The following is an 18,323-nucleotide window of genomic DNA, read 5'->3' on the forward strand; positions in this document are numbered from 1 at the left end:
AATACATTAAGAAACTACTGAGCTGTTTTCAACAGAGCCATACTATAGTACCTTTTGTTCAGCAGTACATGAAGTTCTAGTTGCTTTATATCTACTCTAATATTTACTATTGTTCAAGCATGATAGATCTTAATATATACTTAGGCTTTTAACTTGTGTCAGTAGTGTTTACATGTTTCAATATATATGTTTTGAAAAAAAATTCATCATATTTGTTCTGAATTGTTTATATTTTGATATATTATTTAAATTTTCATTTTAATATTATTACTCACAGTGTCCATAAATTTTCACATTTTGACCTGGTATTCTATCAATAAACTGATCTATTCTAAAAGCTTTTCTAGGTTTCAGAGAATTTGCTCTGTAGTTGATCATATAATTATTAAATATAGTTTTATGTCTTCATTTCTAATGTAAATGCCTTTCATTTTTTCTGCTTGCCATATCCGACTGGATAACATCTTTAATAGAATGGTTGATAGAAATGTTATCAGTGGACATTCTTCTTTTTTTTTTTTTTTTTTTTTTGCGGGTCTGGGGATGGAACCCAGGGGCATTCGACCTCCGAGCTACACCCCCTGCCCTATTTTTTTTTTTTTTATTCTCTATTTTGAAACCAGGTCTCACTGAGTTGCAGAGGGCCCCAATAAGTAGCCGAGGCTGTCTGCAAACTGCGATCCTTCGGTCTCAGCCTCCCAAATGCTGGGATTACAAGCATGCGCCACCACGCCCAGCATCAGTGGACATTCTTGAATTCTTCTTTACCTTACTAGAAGTTATTTGGTCTGCTGTGATTAGGTATGATGTTAGTTCTATGAACTGGCTTATATTTTTATCAGATTGAGGAAGTTTTCTTTCTATTGGCCACTGAATGTGCTTTTTTTAAGGAATGCATGCTGAATTTCATCAAAGACCTTTTTCTCCACTGAAAGACTTTTCCTCCATTGAAAGAATTACATGTTGTTGTTGCTGTTGCTATTATTTTATGTCAAAATAAGGTAAATTATATTGACTAAAATCCTATCATTTAAGTAACCTTATTTTTCAGAAATAAATCCCACTTGGTCATAATTTGTCTTCTTATAATTTAAATTTTTTGGTGCATTGTAGTCATAGATCCTAATGGAGTACAAGATGGTAGATGAAGTTATTACTCATTTAGCTGAATGTTTGCATCTATGTGCACAAATGGTACCAATTCATAGTTTTCTTTTCTTCTAATATCATTTTTCTGGTTTTTGTATTACAGAAACATTGGTCTTACAGAATGGTATAGGATATAGATATTAAGTAATGTATATGTGTACCTAAACATCGTGTTAACCCATTAATATAAAAAAGTTTTATGTTTATATGAATCAGTTAAGAACAAGTTATATTTTAAAAATAAAATTTCTGAGACACTTTATGTAAAACTGATATTTCCTCCTAAAATATTTGTTAAAATACTCTAAATGAAAACTTCTAGGTGTTTTCGTTTTCTTCTGGAAAAGATTTTAACAAATTATTCAATCTCTTTCTCTAAAGAGGGTTTTTTCAAGGAAATCTTTTTCAATTTGTATACTTAAAATACATAAATTAAATGGTCAAATTTATTGACATAAAGTTGATCACAATATTTTTATAGCCTTTTTAGTATGTTTAGAATTCAAGTGATGGTACCTCTCTCTCCTGGTATTGGTTAATTTGCATTTTCCTTTTTTTTTTTTGAATGATGAATTTGGCTGAAGAATCACCATCTTAATTTGTGTTCTCCTGCAATCAACTTTTTTGTATAATTGATTGTTTTATTTTCTGTTTGATTTCTACTCTGGCCTTTTTAAAATTACTTTATCCTTTATTTTTTATTGCTACCTGCTCTTTATTTCTGTATTTTAAGGATAAAGTTAAGCTTTTTAAAATTGAGAATTTCTTATCTAATATGGAGATTTTAAAATTTCCTTGATTACTTTCTTCCAGTTACTTTTTTTTCACAGTATTCCACACGTTTTGATATATTTTTTGGAATTTTTATTCAGACCAAAATATTTCATTGTATACACCTGAATCTTACCTTTGGGCTATAAACAAAGTAGAAGCATGTCATTTGTTCATTGGCTTTAAAATTATACATACAGCCAGGCGTGGTGGCGCACGCTTGTAATCCCCACTCTTGGGAGGCGGAGACAGGAAGATCGCGCAGGTTCGAAGCCAGCCGCGCTGGCTTAAGAGACCCTGTTTCCAAAAAATAAAAAAGTATAAAATAGGTCTGGGAGTGTAGCCCGGAGGAAGAAGGGCTTCCAGGAACCCCAGTACCACGAAAAAATATATACATACATATGTAAAAGTAAATATGAAAAAAATATATAATATATGTAATTTTGAAGACATGTGTTATATATAATCTTTTTAATTTATTTAGTAATTAATTCTATCATAGGCAGATAATTTACCTTATATAGCATAAATCAGTGTTATATGTATTGTAGAATACTTATTGACTCAGAATATAATCTGTGTTTGGAAATGATATATGCATACTTGAAAAGAATGTGCTGTAATAGAGTGAAGCATTGTATAAATGCCAATTAGATCAAATTGTTTTTAGTTTTGTTCTATATCCTTGATAATCTTACAATACCTTTCTAAATTTTCTAGACATGGTATTCAAAGCTCGAAATTTAATTGCAGATTCTTTAATTTCTTTTGGAAGTTTTTCTCCAATTAATTTGAGGTTATATTAAAAGTAAAATATTTAAATTGTTATATAGCCTTAGAAATTGACCCTCTGTAATTATAAAATTATATTCTTTAATTCAGGAAATATGTTAGGTCATGAGAGTTATATCAACCACAATGATTCTTTATTCAATTTTGGTTCTTTTTTTGTTTATATATTTCTTTTTGGATATTTTCTGTTGCTATATATCCAATGTTCAACTAAATTATATGCTTATGTCTAAGATTATTTTGATTAGAAATCTATTTCTTCAGTTTGAGTAATATATTGTGCTTGTTGCATATATATTGATTTTTATTGGATGATGCATTGTAAATTTTACTGTATTTGGTCTAGATATTTGTATGTGTGTGTCTGCGTGTGTATGTGTGCCTGTCTATTTGTTCCTATTAATATTCATGAACTTTTTTCCAGGGCACAATTAATTGGGCAGTGTCTGATCCTGTTGCATATTGGTCTAAACTTAAGAGTAGATCCGTTTTTAAGTATAGAAATAATAAAGAAAACTCTCCTTATCATTTCTCCTGTTACTCTAGGAATTATGATATAAGGAAATATCCCTCACTGTGAGCTTTAAGGATTGTTATCTCTAATCATGACTTGGTTATTCTTTTTCTGGTCTTAGGTATGTCTACATGTTCACTGATCATTATTCTGCTAAATTTCTCCAGGAAAGGATTTAAGGATTGTTATCTCTAATCATGACTTGGTTATTCTTTTTCTGGTCTTAGGTATGTCTACATGTTCACTGATCATTATTCTGCTAAATTTCTCCAGGACTCTGGAGTGAGATGTGTACATATGAGGTTCTCTTCTCTCATACCCTGCACTATGACATTTTGCTGTCTTAATCTCCTCCAAATCTCAGCTCCATCTCCTTTGCTTAAAGTGATAAGCAAGTTCGCTCTGAGTTGATATCTGTTAGTAAGCAAAGACCCATTGTAGAGTGCATCTCACTTCTTTATCATCTCTTAAGAATCACTTTTACATTTCTGATTTGATTCCTTATGTTGTATATTTTCTGGAGTTTTAGTGTTTCAGGTGAGAAGATAAATCTATTCTCATTTATTTCATCTTGAATAAAAGAAAAATTAGTCCTTCATGGTTACCTTAATTTTACATCTACATCCCTTCATATATATTCAAGCCATGAGGTAATATTACTTTCAATCATCCTGGATTACTCCCTTTAACATTTTTTATAAAGGTCTGAATGAAAAATAATTCTCTTAAATTTAGTTTATCTAAAATGTCTTTTTTCTTGCTGGGCGTGGTGGCACACACTTGTAATCCCCATGCTTGGGAGGCTGAGACATGAGGATTGCGCAGGTTCGAAGCCAGCCTGAGCTGGCTTAAGAGACCCTGTTTCCAAATAAAATATAAAAAATAGTTCTGGGAGTGTAGCCAGGAGGTAGAAGGCCCCTGGGTTCCTCTCCCCAGTACCACATATATAAATAAATAAATAAATAAATAAATAAATAAATAAAATGCCTTTTTTATTTTAAAATGATAATTTTTTTCTGGACACTACAGTTTGATAGTACTTATTTTGGAAACATTAGAGAAGTTTTTTATTAGAATCTAAAATTCATTAGTGTTTTCAATGAGAAATTGGCTGCTAGTCTAATTACTGTGCATATAATATGTCATTTAAGTCTAGATTCAGAGGGATGATTTTTACTTAAAGAGGCATTTTACTGGACTGAGCTTCAAGTGTATTTACCCTTTGTATACAGTAACTAAATAAAATCTTCATCCAGATGTTTGAGGTTTGAGGTGTTATGTTTTTGTTGAAACCCATAACTTTCTTTCATAAAAAAGTCTTATTTTGTCAAAATTTGTACAGTTTTAATGTCTCAATCAACATTCTCAGTGCTATAATCTAAAACAACTGGCCACAAAACTTAGATCAAAGAAGATTCATTTGCTCATAGATTTTGGAGATTTTAGGGTTCAGTACATGTGAGACTAGGGTCTACAGAGCTTAGGACATGGTAGCAGGAAGCAAAGAAAGGAACAAAGCAAGGGCTCTGATCTCACATCACAGAGGTCAGAAGTCAGAGACACAAACAAGCAAGGCAATTCAAAGACAAAAATACAGCCTTTGAGGCCTACCTTTTCTAGCCATACCTCACTGGCCTAGGTGACTATCCATTAAATCCATTACAATGGAATTATCAACTCATGAGTTACAATCCTCATTACTTAAACATATGAACTCTGAACATTCACACATGAGCTCCTCAGGGAACATTCTACATTTAACCACAACATTTATGTATTCTTTTAATGTTCATCTATTCAATACTTTCCTTTTCAAAAGTTTAAACATAAAAGTCTGAAAAGTTTCTTGGACTTTAACCTTTGACATCTTATGGTAAGAATGCCTTGATTGTCTGTTGCAAGAAGAATAGTCATTCCTAAGATGACTTTTTATAGCAGAGCTAGAAACTGACACATTTCAATTCTTATAATTTTTATCTAAGAGCAAACATCCTTCCAGTTTCTGTGATTTTACACTGTATATTACTTTCAATTATATGTACTTTTATTTTTATTATTTCTCTCTACAGGAAGGTTATTTCAAATAAAATATGAAACACTTGAATTTCATTAGTGTGTGTGTGTGTGTGTGTGTGTGTGTGTGTGTTACTAAAAATTGAACATGGGAGCATTCTAACTCAAGGCTATATACGCAGCCTTATTTTATTTTTATTTTTGAAACATAATCTCCCTACATGGCTGAGAGTTCCACTGCTTGATGAGGCTATCTGCAATCCTATTGTCTCAGCCATCTAAGTACTGGGATTACAATTGTGTACCACCATGCCTAGCTTCCACTAAACTTTTATTTGTTTATTTGTTTTATTATTGCGTGTGTGTGTTGTACTGGGGTTGTTGGAAGCCCTTTTACCTCCGGGCTACACTCCCAGACCTATTTTATACTTTTTTATTTGGAAACAGGGTCTCTTAAGCCAGTGCAGCTGGCTTCTAACCTGCGTGATCCTCCTGTCTCTGCCTCCCAAGCGAGGGGATTACAAGGGGGTGCCATCACACCCAGCTTCCATTAACCTTTTAAAATGCATATTTTCAGCCGGGGGAGCATGCTTGTAATACCTGCATTTGGGAGGCAGAGACAAGAGGATCTCACAGGTTCAAAGCCAGCCGCGCTAGCTTAAGAGAGCCGCGCTGGCTTAAGAGTCCCTGTTTCAAAAATATAAAATAGGTCTGAGAGTGTAGCCCGGAGGTAGAAGGGCTTCCAGGAACCCCAGTACCACCAAATAAATAAATAATAAAATAAAATAAAATGCATATTTTTATATAAACTAATTAACTAATTTTATGAAGTAAGTAGGGTAAAAGTAAGAAATAAATGATTAAGTAACTCTTCTAATTTTTCACTAATGTCTCACAATCATTTTTTTACCTTCCAAATCTCTTGAGGACATTCATTTTATGAAGATTAAAATCAATGTTATTTATCATAGAACTTTTTCAAAAATATGTGAGAGAAGGCATACATATCTACCAACCTTTACTCTAAAAAGTACATGTTAAATAGATGATTTTACCGATCCATAGAAATATAGCTACATTTTTCACATGAAATAAGCTTTTTGCCACCTATTGTTTACCTGAATTAATGCCACTTATTCTCTAATACTTTTTTCTGGTTGACATTCTGTAGGAATCTTTTCTCAAACTGTCCCACTCCTACCATAGGTTGAGTTTGGAACACCTATTTTGTAGACTTTAAGGGCAATTTTCTCCTTTCCTCTAGGAAATTTATCAGACTGCTTTAAAATGGATAATCTTAACTTTTCTATATTCCTAAAACAGCATTAATTCCTCAAGGACAGGCATGTGATCATTTACTTATTTGTACCCATAACTTAGCACATTTTTCAAAATTAAATGTTTAAATAAATTTAGTTAGATTAAAATTTTAGTGTGTAGAATTATGTCATTTGTTTTGTAATCCCTTCTCATATTTTGTAAGTTAGTTTGATAACTTAAAAATTATTGTTTGGATACTTTAAGTTTTTCCCTAGTAAATATTATTCTTTTGGCTAGTCTTCATCTCCAAAATACTAAAACACTATAATGTAATTTTTCACATTTTAGCTCATTTAAGTCTTCACTTCAATCTAGTGGAACTGGTATAGAATAATAAAACCTACCCACATAGCTTTATTTTTAAAATTGTAAGGGAATAACATCCTACTCAGCACAATCTGTCAACATATTCATTTCCTTGAAAATAAGTGTTTATAACTATTCAACCTTAAACCTTGGATGCTTTCCCTAATATGTGATAGCTAAGGAGAAATGGGTAACAGAAGGAACTCTAGATGAAGGAGATCCTATAGAGGAGCAAATAAGGTGACCTAACTCAGGGAATGAGAGGGGGGAAGAGGGAAATTCTCTAAAACCACACGATGTACTTAAATATTTCAGTCAATCACTAAGCCAAGCATGGGAAGGAGGGATGGGGAGGGAATGGGGTGAGGACTGGGTAAGGGCTAATTGGGTGATGTGTGTGTGTATATCTCCACAAGTCTTTTATCCCATTAAGATGTATGACTACAATGCACCAATAAAAAAATTTAAATGTTTGATCATTAATTTAATTTATTTTCTTACTACTACAGAAACAATTCAAATACATTATTTTAGTTTGAATTTTGTTTTAAATATGTCCTTTTTTTACTCTTAATCATAAATTATACTTTCCCCTTCCCTTAAAGACAAAATATACAATATATATACATTATGCATACATACATACATATATATATATATTATCCACAATTTAGAAAAAATGCATGTATTTTCTCCCAGCAAGGCATCCTAAACATACATTTTAAAATATGATGCTTAGACAGAATCATTATTAAGTACTTGTTGTTTTAATGCCTTCCAGAATTTTCACATATCACCAAAATTTCTTACTATTGATATGAGGTTTTACTAAGAGAAAAAAAATTATAATTTATATTGAGAAATGCATTCTACTAGGAAAGAAAGAATATTTGTTCTCTGTAGAAGAAAATAATTAGAAAGCACACACCAGAAACAATGGCAAAATAAGATAGTTAATTTCTGTATGCAGATAACTGCTTCTACAAATATGTATCATTAAAGATTAACTGGAAAAAGGTGTCCTAAGATAAATTACATTCAACTCTTTTAAGTTTATCCTCCTATATATTATATATATGTACACATACACTAGGATAGGATTTTCAGTCATTTTTTTCAACCCAATGTTTAAACATTAAAAAGAAAAAGAAGAATAGAAGAAACAAGAGCCATTTATTATGGTCTTAAAAGTTTTACTTGTGAGCCATCTAAATTTGTACCATTTTGGAGGAGGCTCTGCTGTCCTCTGAGAACACTGCTGTTTTGTTGCCTGAAACACTGCTAGCAGGTGGTAAAGATAATTAAAAAAAAAAAAAGAAAAAACAAAAAGTAAATATCTGCCACTTAAGAAAAAATAGGTTGCACTAGCTAGTCCTAAAAATATTAAATGGCAATTTTATAATATGTTATGTTAAAAGTTGATAGCTACTTTTACAATGTCCTAAGAAAGTTAATTTATACTTACCAAGACACATTGGTGCTTATATTGTCTACAGCACTAAGCTACCAATATTTAATGATAATTAATGTTATTACTGATTGTCTTCTTTTTACTCTGAAAAGTTGTATAATCTGGCAAGGTGGACTAGTGACACAATTTTATTTTGTTATACTGAGACTCTATAAAATTATATATTCCTTTTCTGCCTGAATTGACTCAGTTCTTTCTTCTGTTTATTTAATGCAAGTATAATTGCCTATTTTAATGCTCCCTGACAGTTCTCCTTTGAATGACTCTTTAAAATCTCATTTCAGCCAGGCGTGGTGGCACACGCTTGTAATCCCTGAGCTTGGGAGGCAGAGACAGGAGGATCACACAAGTTCGAAGCCAGACACGCTGGCTTAAGAGACCCTGTTTTCAAATAAAAATATAAAAAATAGGTTTGGGAGTGGAGCCCAGAGGTAGAAGGGCTCCCAGGGACCCCAGTACCACACACACACACACACACACACACACACACACACACACACACACACACACAATACTCATTTCTGTCTAATGTCATGGGATTTTTGTTTTCATGTTCAGGAGTTCCTTCAACAGTTCCTTCGACTCAGAATGATTATCAATCTTAGTCAAGGCCTATTTTAAAGTAGAATTTAGGGCCAAGTTTGGTGGTACATACTTGTAATCCCAGTGCTTGGGAGGTAGAGACAGGAGGATAGCACAGGTTCGAAGCCAGCCTCAGCTACTTAGTGAGGCTCCAAGGAACTTAATGAGACCCTTATTTCCAAATAAAAAATATTTTTATTTTATATTTTATTTTATATTTTATAATACATATTTATAAAATATATTTTTATTTTATTTTTATTTTATATTTTATAATATATTTTATAAAATAAAATATATTTTATTTCCAAATAAAATATAAAATAGGTCTGAGAGTATAGCCCGAAGGTAGAAAAGCCCCTAGGTTCCACCTCCAATACCACACACAGAGAAAAATAAAGTAGAATTTAGTAAATCTGCTGCCTCAGAAAGAGCAACCCTACAATTCTTGAAGAAGTAACAGAAAGAGATTAAAAATTAAATTTTAGATTTCATTACTTTTCTATAACAGTCTGGCCAACTGCTTCTTCCTTTCATCATCTAGAATACTTTCTAGAATTGTAATTCTTACTCTTAGACCTAACTTTGAAATGTGAAAGTATAAAATTTGATTTAAAATAAGAAAGGGTGCTACAAGTAACTATAAAACTTCTATCAGGAATATTTGAGAATGACTTTATAAGAGAATAAATGCTAAGAAAACTGTTATATTAATTTATTAACTTCCACTAGAAAGATCTATAATAAATGTCAGGTGTTAGAAATTAAATTAATGATCATTAAATGTATATTGTGTTTTAGGCAGTATCTATATGTATATATATACACCTATATATTGCATTATATATATTGATATATAATTTATATGTGTGTGTGTGTGTGTGTGTGTGTGTGTGTGTGTGTGTGCTTTTGTCTTTAAAAAAGTTGGAAAGGCTTAGCTCTGCCCATATTTTGAACCAGTTCTTGAATGAACATATTATATACTGGTATATGATATAAACCCTTGTTCAGATTTGAAATAAACATTACTCACTATAAGTAGTTGAACTCAGTGTGTTCTAGTAACTTTATGGTTTATTTTATCCATTCTTAAAATTAACTTTGTATTTGGATTATTTTGTTCACACTGGGGGATAGAATCTGACCATAAATTGCAGCCTGCCCTTTTATCCAAGATTGAGAAAAGCTGTCTGAAACAATTTGACAATTCTTCCAGAATTATGATGTGTAAGTGTGCTTGATTTCAAGTATCCCTAATACCCACACAATTTGATCAGCGGACTAATATACTTTGAACACCTTTCTGACCCTTACTTCTATTTCAACTATAGCCCACATTCACCTTAATCCCGTAAAACAAAAATCAGCAAGTTGAGGTTTAAGTCTGATGCTTCCCTTGTTTCTGTAAATGCATGTTTTGGAGCAGAGCCCTGACCATTCATTCACCTGTGGTCTAGAGCTGTGTTCCTGCTGTGAAGCAGAGAAGAAATGGCACTGAAAGCATATGGAACACAAAGCCAGAGTCATTTATTGTCTGGCTTTTTACAGAAAAGTTTCTAAGCCTTGCTTTAAAGCTTCTGTTTGAACAGTTGTTTATGCTAAGCATGACCTTTCAGACAAGCAGATTAGCATATTTAGCTCTAACCTAAACATTTTTTTTTTCCAGTACGAGGATTGAACCCAGGAGCATTCTACCCCCAAACTACACCCCTAGTCCTATTTTTTATTGTTTATTTTGAAAGAGGGGCTCAGTGTGTTGCAGAGAACATCACTATGTAGCGCAGGCTGGCCACAAACCTACGATCCTCCAGTCTCAGCCTCCCAAGTACTGGGGTTACAAGCGCGTGCCAACATGCCCTGCTAAATATTTTTTCTTTGCTCTTCTAACCATTGTCTTCCAAGGGTATCTCCCCAGAGAAGCTCACTTAGTATATAAGTTATTGCTTTTTCTCTGTGTAATGTTTTCTGATTGGTACCTTCAGAAACAAAGATAATTACAACAGCGAGACCCACAAGACCCAAAGATGTTTTTAAGAAGCACTAATCCTGTCCCTTTCTCTTCTCTGAGAAACAGTTTATACTGTGAACACACATCTATGTAGACTTCATGTAGCTATGAGCATATATGGCATTTCAGTAGCTATAAATCATCAGTATGCACTTGCCACAAACAGCATCATCATTAATATTGAGCACCCTACAGGGCCTGGTGCATAGGAAAGTGCTCTGTGAACAAATCAGATAACTGGAGTGTTCTCCCTATGCTTGAAATCATGCCACCTTTACTGTCAGTAGTGCTTAGGTGGAGAATATGAGTCCTTCTGAAATGTCAATTCCATTCTACTTTGGTTTAAAATATAACAATTGTACATTATTTTCAAGGATTATCCTTAGAGTGACCAAGTATAACCCATTAAGTATCTCTAAAGATTTGTGTACACTTTATAAAGCCTCTATTTACAAAAGGATTTTAGGAAATAGTGGTACAAAAAAAGCAATTCCATTTGCAAATAGTAATGACCCTTCAATTAGATATTCAATAAGATGTTAAAGTTTAAAAATACAATAGTAGATATTCAAAAGAATATTCAAAAAACAAGCATTTCTTAAAAGGAAACAAAAATAGCAAGACAAAAAGAAGGAAAGAAACAAAAATGTTCAAGTAAAATTGTAAACATTTATTATGCTCCTCAGTATAATTAAATTAATAGTAATAAGGCACTATGGATCAGATTATTTGTACGTTATTTTTAAGTACATATATTTATGATATAAAGATGCAATGCCATATATTGATTAATTATTTACTTTGACATGGGACATATAACATACAAAAAGCCATAATATTTCGCTATGATTTGGATGTTTTTTCCTTCCCTGAAGTTCCATGTATTAAAATCTTTGTCCCTAGTAAAGCAATACTGAAAGATGCAGGATCCTTTAAGATGTGGACCTTAATGGGAGGTGATTAGGTAATGATGTCTTGAGCACTTTCTTGGAAAAGATTAATACTGAATGGGGTTGGGTCTTCCAAGAGTAGATTAGTTCCCACTGGGACAGGTTACTATAAAATAGTGAGTCTGGCCCCTTCCCTGTCTCTTGCTTTCCTTCTTTTCTCTGTGGTTTCCTCTGTGTGAACTGCTTGCCATTCCTGCTTGTGTTCCCATCTTGTGCCATCCACCGTGTTGTGATGCAGCCAGAGGACTATAGTTATATACCAGTACCATGCTGTCTTGACTTCCCAGCCACTATAAGGAGGAGACAAATAAATCTTTATCATTTTTCTCTTCAGAGTGTTGCAGTTCTTGGACAGACTTAGCTATTTAGAGAGACCCTTTACAATTCAGTTATATCCTGCTTCACAAATAAAGAGACTAAAAATTAGGGCTGGGGATGTAGCTTGGAAGTACAATGCCCCTGGGTTCCCTCCGCAGTACTGCAAAACAAAAAACAAAAAACAATGTGTTATTTTTTATGGAGAATATGCTATTTTTATAACCATAAGAAGCTATTCATTCTAAAAATATATCTAATCAGTCCCCTCCCTGCCCTATCAATAACCAGTCATTGGTTAAAATATGTAGTTTGATTCATTAGTTTTATATGCAATTTTTGATATGACTTTGCCTAAATATCGTCTTCATTTTAAACGCATCCGCTATGATACCATATACTTCAATAATACCAAAATATCTAATTTTCCAGGGAGAACATTTGTTGAGCCTTTTTCTTATTTGCTTCTCCATTTCCTCACTCTTCAAGCAAGTGCTGAAGCAATATTGTCTTCCTCATTTCTCCTAGGTGAGAGCAAACTCAGAGCCCAGGCAATCTATTCAGGCCAAATATAGAAAGTTATATTGACTCTTCAACACCCACATGTGTCCAATTACATATTGCTGCTACTCTCTTGATTCCCCAAGTCTAAATCCTATCAAGTTAAGATCTAAACATTTTAAACATTTTACTTTCTGTTCTCTTTGACCTCATATCTCTTTGAAGTGATAACTAAGAAGGAAAAACAAGCAAACAAATAAACAAAAGCAAGTTGCTTTTGCTAAGGCCTGATAACATCTGGCCCTGTGTATAGAAATAAACAATATTATTTCCCATTAAATTTCACTGATCTCCTTGCTTCAATGAGTTTGAGAACTCCACTTTGTCAAATAGCAACACACAATATACAGAACCACTGCATTTTATCAGAATTAAGATGCATTCATTCTCTTAGTATGGTATCTCTGAAATTAGGACTGTTTTCTAATATGAATGGAAGTGTTTGAGTATTCCATCAGTCTGAGTACTAAGTATATTAGTCAGTTTTTCACTACTGTAATAAAATACCTTGACCAAATAACATTGTAAAGAAAAATAATTTGGGGAGGTTAACCAGCATGGTGCTGGCACCAGGTCATTTCTGGTGACAGCACCACTGGCAGTGGCGGAAGCATGTGTACAAAGGGGTAATAGCATCTTAAACAAGAAGTCAGAAAGACTGGGTGGGGCCAGGCTCAAGCTTTTATAATGGTCCTCTTTAGGGAACTATAAAGGGTCCCATGAGAAATAGGATTGCAGGGAAATACCTTAATCTCTTTTGGAGGTTTGCACCCAATTGGCCTAAAACCTTTCATGAAATCTTTCTTCTTGAAGATTCCTCTTCCTAGATATTACTATACTACAGGAAGAATCAAGCTTCCAACATATCAAGTCTGGTAGAACAAGCCACATCCAAATCATGACAACAAATAATTCTTATTTTTATAGAATTATAAAACCTAAAGGTGTGACTTACATTCAATACACCTTAGAATTGATTGATTGAATGTGTGTGTGTGTGTGTGTGTGTGTGTGTGCATTTATTCCACAGTTTTTGGTTAAGTCCTTATATTAAAAATGTAAGCATCTTAAAGAGAGTGAATATTGTGTTTTCTGGTTTTCTTGGTACTCACTAGCCATTTAATAATCATTGGTAAACGAATAAATAATCTCCTGTCCTCAGTGGCTTGTGGACATATGTGCTTTCATTAGGAAATATGAGTGACAATATACTTAAGGAGTCTAATACAATCTAGACCAGGTTCCAGGATCTTTATCTCAGGAGTGTGGGCAAGTCTCCAAAGCTGAATTCAGATTTATCAGGGGAAACTATAGTCAACATTCAAATTCTGATTACAAATTCTAATAAAAAATGGGCAAACATCTAAATTCATGTCTGCCAAGAATTTTGCAAAGCATAAGATCTATCAGGAAGCACACATATAAAGTCTTAAGTGAAGTTGTGAGGACAGTGTTCTACTGTGAGGTTACCACCTTTGACTAACCTCATAACAGGGTCATGTTTGGGGGGTTTTTTTGTTTTGTTTTTTTTTACTTCACTGTTTCCTCTTTATCAAACTTCATAGAGAACTCTTCTGTATATGTTAAAGTGTTGATGTGTGTTGTAGGCTGAGCGTTCTGCTAAAAAATGTTAATGTCTGAATTCACAGAATCTGTAAATACATTACTTTGCATAAAAAAAGGATTTTGCAACTGCAAAAGGTTAAGAACTGTGAAATGAAGAGATTATCCTGAATAATCTAAGACAGCCCAATGAAATCATATATGCCCTTATTAGAAAGAGACCAAGAGAGATTTAACTCTGGAAAAGGAATGTGGGGAAGAGGAGAGCAACGTGATGAAGGTATTAAAGCTAGGAGTGTGTGCTATAGACCAGAAATATAGGGAAATGTAGGGAAATGTCCTGGAAGTTCCAGAAGGAATTAGCCCTGCAGAAAACTTGATTTTTAACCCCTTAATGCTGGGTTCAGACTCCATACCTCCCAAACTCTAAGAATATAAACATGTGCTGTTCTAAAGCACTTAATTTGTGGTAATTGGATGTAGCACTAATACAAAGAAGAAGAAGAAGAAGAAGAAGAAGAAGAAGAAGAAGAAGAAGAAGAAGAAGGAGGAGGAGGAGGAGGAGGAGGAGGAGGAGGAGGAGGAGGAGGAGGAGGAGGAGGAGGAGGAGGAGGAGGAGGAGGAGGAGGAGGGGGAGGAGGAGGGGGAGGAGGAGGGGGAGAAGAAGAATTGAATGAGTTCCACTGTTCTGTTTTGGGATTGTTTCTGTTTATTGTCCCCAAGGTCATCTCATCTCTGTCTTGGATTGGAGTGACCATATGCAAGCAGTTGATGCCACATTCTATCTCTGAAGTCCTGTGTCTCCACCTTGACCTTACATAGGATTTTTAAATACAAAGTCCCAAACTAAAACTATGACCATGCCATCATCTACATTTTTTACCTTGGAAGATTCTAGGAATTTTGATTCATGTTTCCCATCAAAAATCATATTTAACAAATCTCCAAGTAAATCAAAGATCCTTATACTTTATCACTCCTAATTTAGACTTAAGTTGGGCCCTCTCTAAAATTATACTACAACTAAATCTGTCATTTTTCTAAATTTCTTAAGACTTGTGTTTCTGAAAATGCAATTTGATTGCATCATTTATCTGTCCCATATTATTAAAAATTCTGTGGTTAATATCATAAAATCTTAGGGATACTTACATTCCTTTATTTTTTTGTCTTGTCCCAATAAATAATGCTATTTTTTTTTTTTTGCAGTAATGTGGATAGAAATCAGGAGCATTCTACCTCTGAGATACACTCTTAACCCTATTTTTTATTCTTTACTTTGAAACAGGGTCTCACTGAGTTGCAAAGGATCTCACTAAGTACCTGAGGCTGTCTGTGAACAACAATCCTCCTGTCTCACCCTCCCAAATGTTGGGATTACAAGTGTGCACCACCATGCCCAACTTGGTGTTCTTTATAAATAAAATTAAGCTAGGCTGTTCATCTGGAAAAAATGTTCCATATACTAAATATCTGTAATTTTTTTCTTGTTGTGATGTTAGACTTATTATTTTATTTATTATATATCTTGTAAGTGAATGTTAGGCCTTGAAGCTAAAAAAATTCTAAAATTAAATTTGGGAATTAATATTTCATAAGTGATATTGGACACTTTATATGATACTACATCAGAAAGACCATGATGTAAGATATCTTTCCATTAGTATCTCTTTATTTGATTGCTCTTCTAAGGCGTATTTTTAAAATTTACATTTAGCGTATAATGTGTGGAGTGTTACATAGATTCTATGTTTATACTTTCTTACCTAGTGCATATCCATGTAATGGTTTTAGAACCTATTGATCATATAAGCTTTAATGGATTATAACAGAAGAATTTTAAAATGAAAGTCTTTAAATTCTACCAATTATTCACTTTCATTCTGCTATAAAGAAGTTGTTTTCATTATTTCTAACTTTACTTTTACTATTAACTCAATGGTATTTATTTATTCAATTGTTACAAACTGATATATTCCTTTACCTCTTCAGTTTCTTCTATCTGCCACTGAAATCACTATTATCATTGAAAAATAACTTTAATAATTCTAAGATGAATTTATCTCCTGAAATATAAAATCAATGATTTTAACAAATAAAATGTTTTGTGATTCTTGCATATCATCGAGGACAGAGATACGAGCATATAAGCACTTTCTGTCTGAAGTTGCTACTCAAGAAATTCTCATGTGTATTTTTTTTCCTGGTCAGTCCTCACAACATAGCATAACATTTATCCCCATCCCTTTCCTACCATATGAGATGATAAACACTTTGTAAAGCTAATTAAACTGCTCAAAGACATAGCTAGTAAAATATGGGCAGGATTTAAGCTCAGGCCTACTGGCTATTCCTGAGCACTGTAGTGATTTTTTTGAAGTTCTAGTCACCTTTATTTTACCACCATGATATATAAAGACAATGATATTTGTCAGAGTTCTCCAGAGAAAAAGAATCAATGGAAGATCATATGTGTGTGTGTGTGTGCGTGTGTGTGTGTGTGTGTGTGTGCATGTGTGTGTATATACATATATATAGATATAGATATATACATGAAAGACATATATATATATGAAAGACAGAGAAAATAATTGGCTTATTGGCTTGCACAATTGTGGTGATTGATGAACAAAAAATTATAAGCCAGCAGGCTAGAGAGCCAGGGAGGAGATGATGTTGCAGTTCAACTCTAAAGTTAATTTAGAAAATGAATAGCTTTTTGGGGGACCTCAGTCATTTTTTCTTAGGCCTTCAACTGATTAAGTAAAGCTTATCCATGGTATGAAGAATAAACTGCTTTACTAAAAATCGAATGATTTAAATGTTGATCACTTTCTGAAAGTGCCTTTCTGAAAACTTTGAGACTATGCTTGAACAAACATCTTTGTGCCACAGTATAGCCAAGCAGACACATAAAATTGACTTTCACAATGAAATGTAGTATATATTATGAATTTCTATTTTATTTGTGTATGTTAAAAGAGTGAAAAACTTCACATATTTAGTGAGCTCAATGAATAGTGAGCCCACTAGAATAGATTTCTGTATTTGTTAACTTTTGGGGGTTTTGAATTATTGGTATTGTCTACGAATTTAGTAACTATTATTATTTGCCTGTTCCTCAATAATATGTTTAGTGTTTATTAAGAGGTATTATATGCTATATTTTTAAACAAAACTGAATTGATAGAAACTTTATTGGCACTAAGTGATGACTTTAGATTTTAAACCAAAGATAGTTTTTATTCATGTTGAGTGCTTCCTGCTTTTATGTAATCTTAATGCTTAATGCCAATTTTATAAGAAGAAACTATAGGTGAAGTCAGTATTCTCCCATTGGAGTAAAACATTGTACTAAAGTAATATATTTTGCCAAATCCAATTCCCTAAGGAGGAAAACGGAGCCATAGAACTGTGAATAAAAGAAAGGCATAAACTCTCATGCAGTCTTCATTTCCAGTCAATATTTTTAAAAGATGTGTTCTAGGAAAGGCCAATGTAGGCTTTCAGAAAAGTAGAAAATGCATCATTTCTGTAATAAAGACTCTATGACTATAGAGCAAATTTTTGTATCAACTCACTCTTTGGGTTGATAAATATTAAATTCCTGAAACTTCATTTTTTCTTATTTTGGGGGGAGCAGGAATCTCTCAAATTTTCTCTCATTCTCCACTTAGTTAGAAACTAAGATGATGTATCAGGATACTAAGTAATTGAAATCAGCAAGCAATTGACTCTGTAAATCCATTTTGGGCTGTGGTCCAGTTACCCTTCAGTTTAATGCTGACATATTCCAAGTATTTTTAAATCTTTCTCTCTCTCTCTCTCTCTCTCTTTCTCTCTCTCTCTCTCTCTCTCTCTCTCTCTCTCTCTCTCTCTCTCTCTCTCTCTCTCTCTTTAAGACTTGCCACTTCCTGGAGGAGTTTGTATTTGAACTTTAATTCTACAACGTTGACCCTCAGGGTTATGGCCCAGAATCAACTCTTTAACTTCTATTTGTTTTATGTA

The sequence above is a fragment of the Muscardinus avellanarius genome (genome assembly GCF_963383645.1).
Source record: "Muscardinus avellanarius genome assembly, chromosome: 6".
NCBI classification, from domain to species: domain Eukaryota; kingdom Metazoa; phylum Chordata; class Mammalia; order Rodentia; family Gliridae; genus Muscardinus; species Muscardinus avellanarius.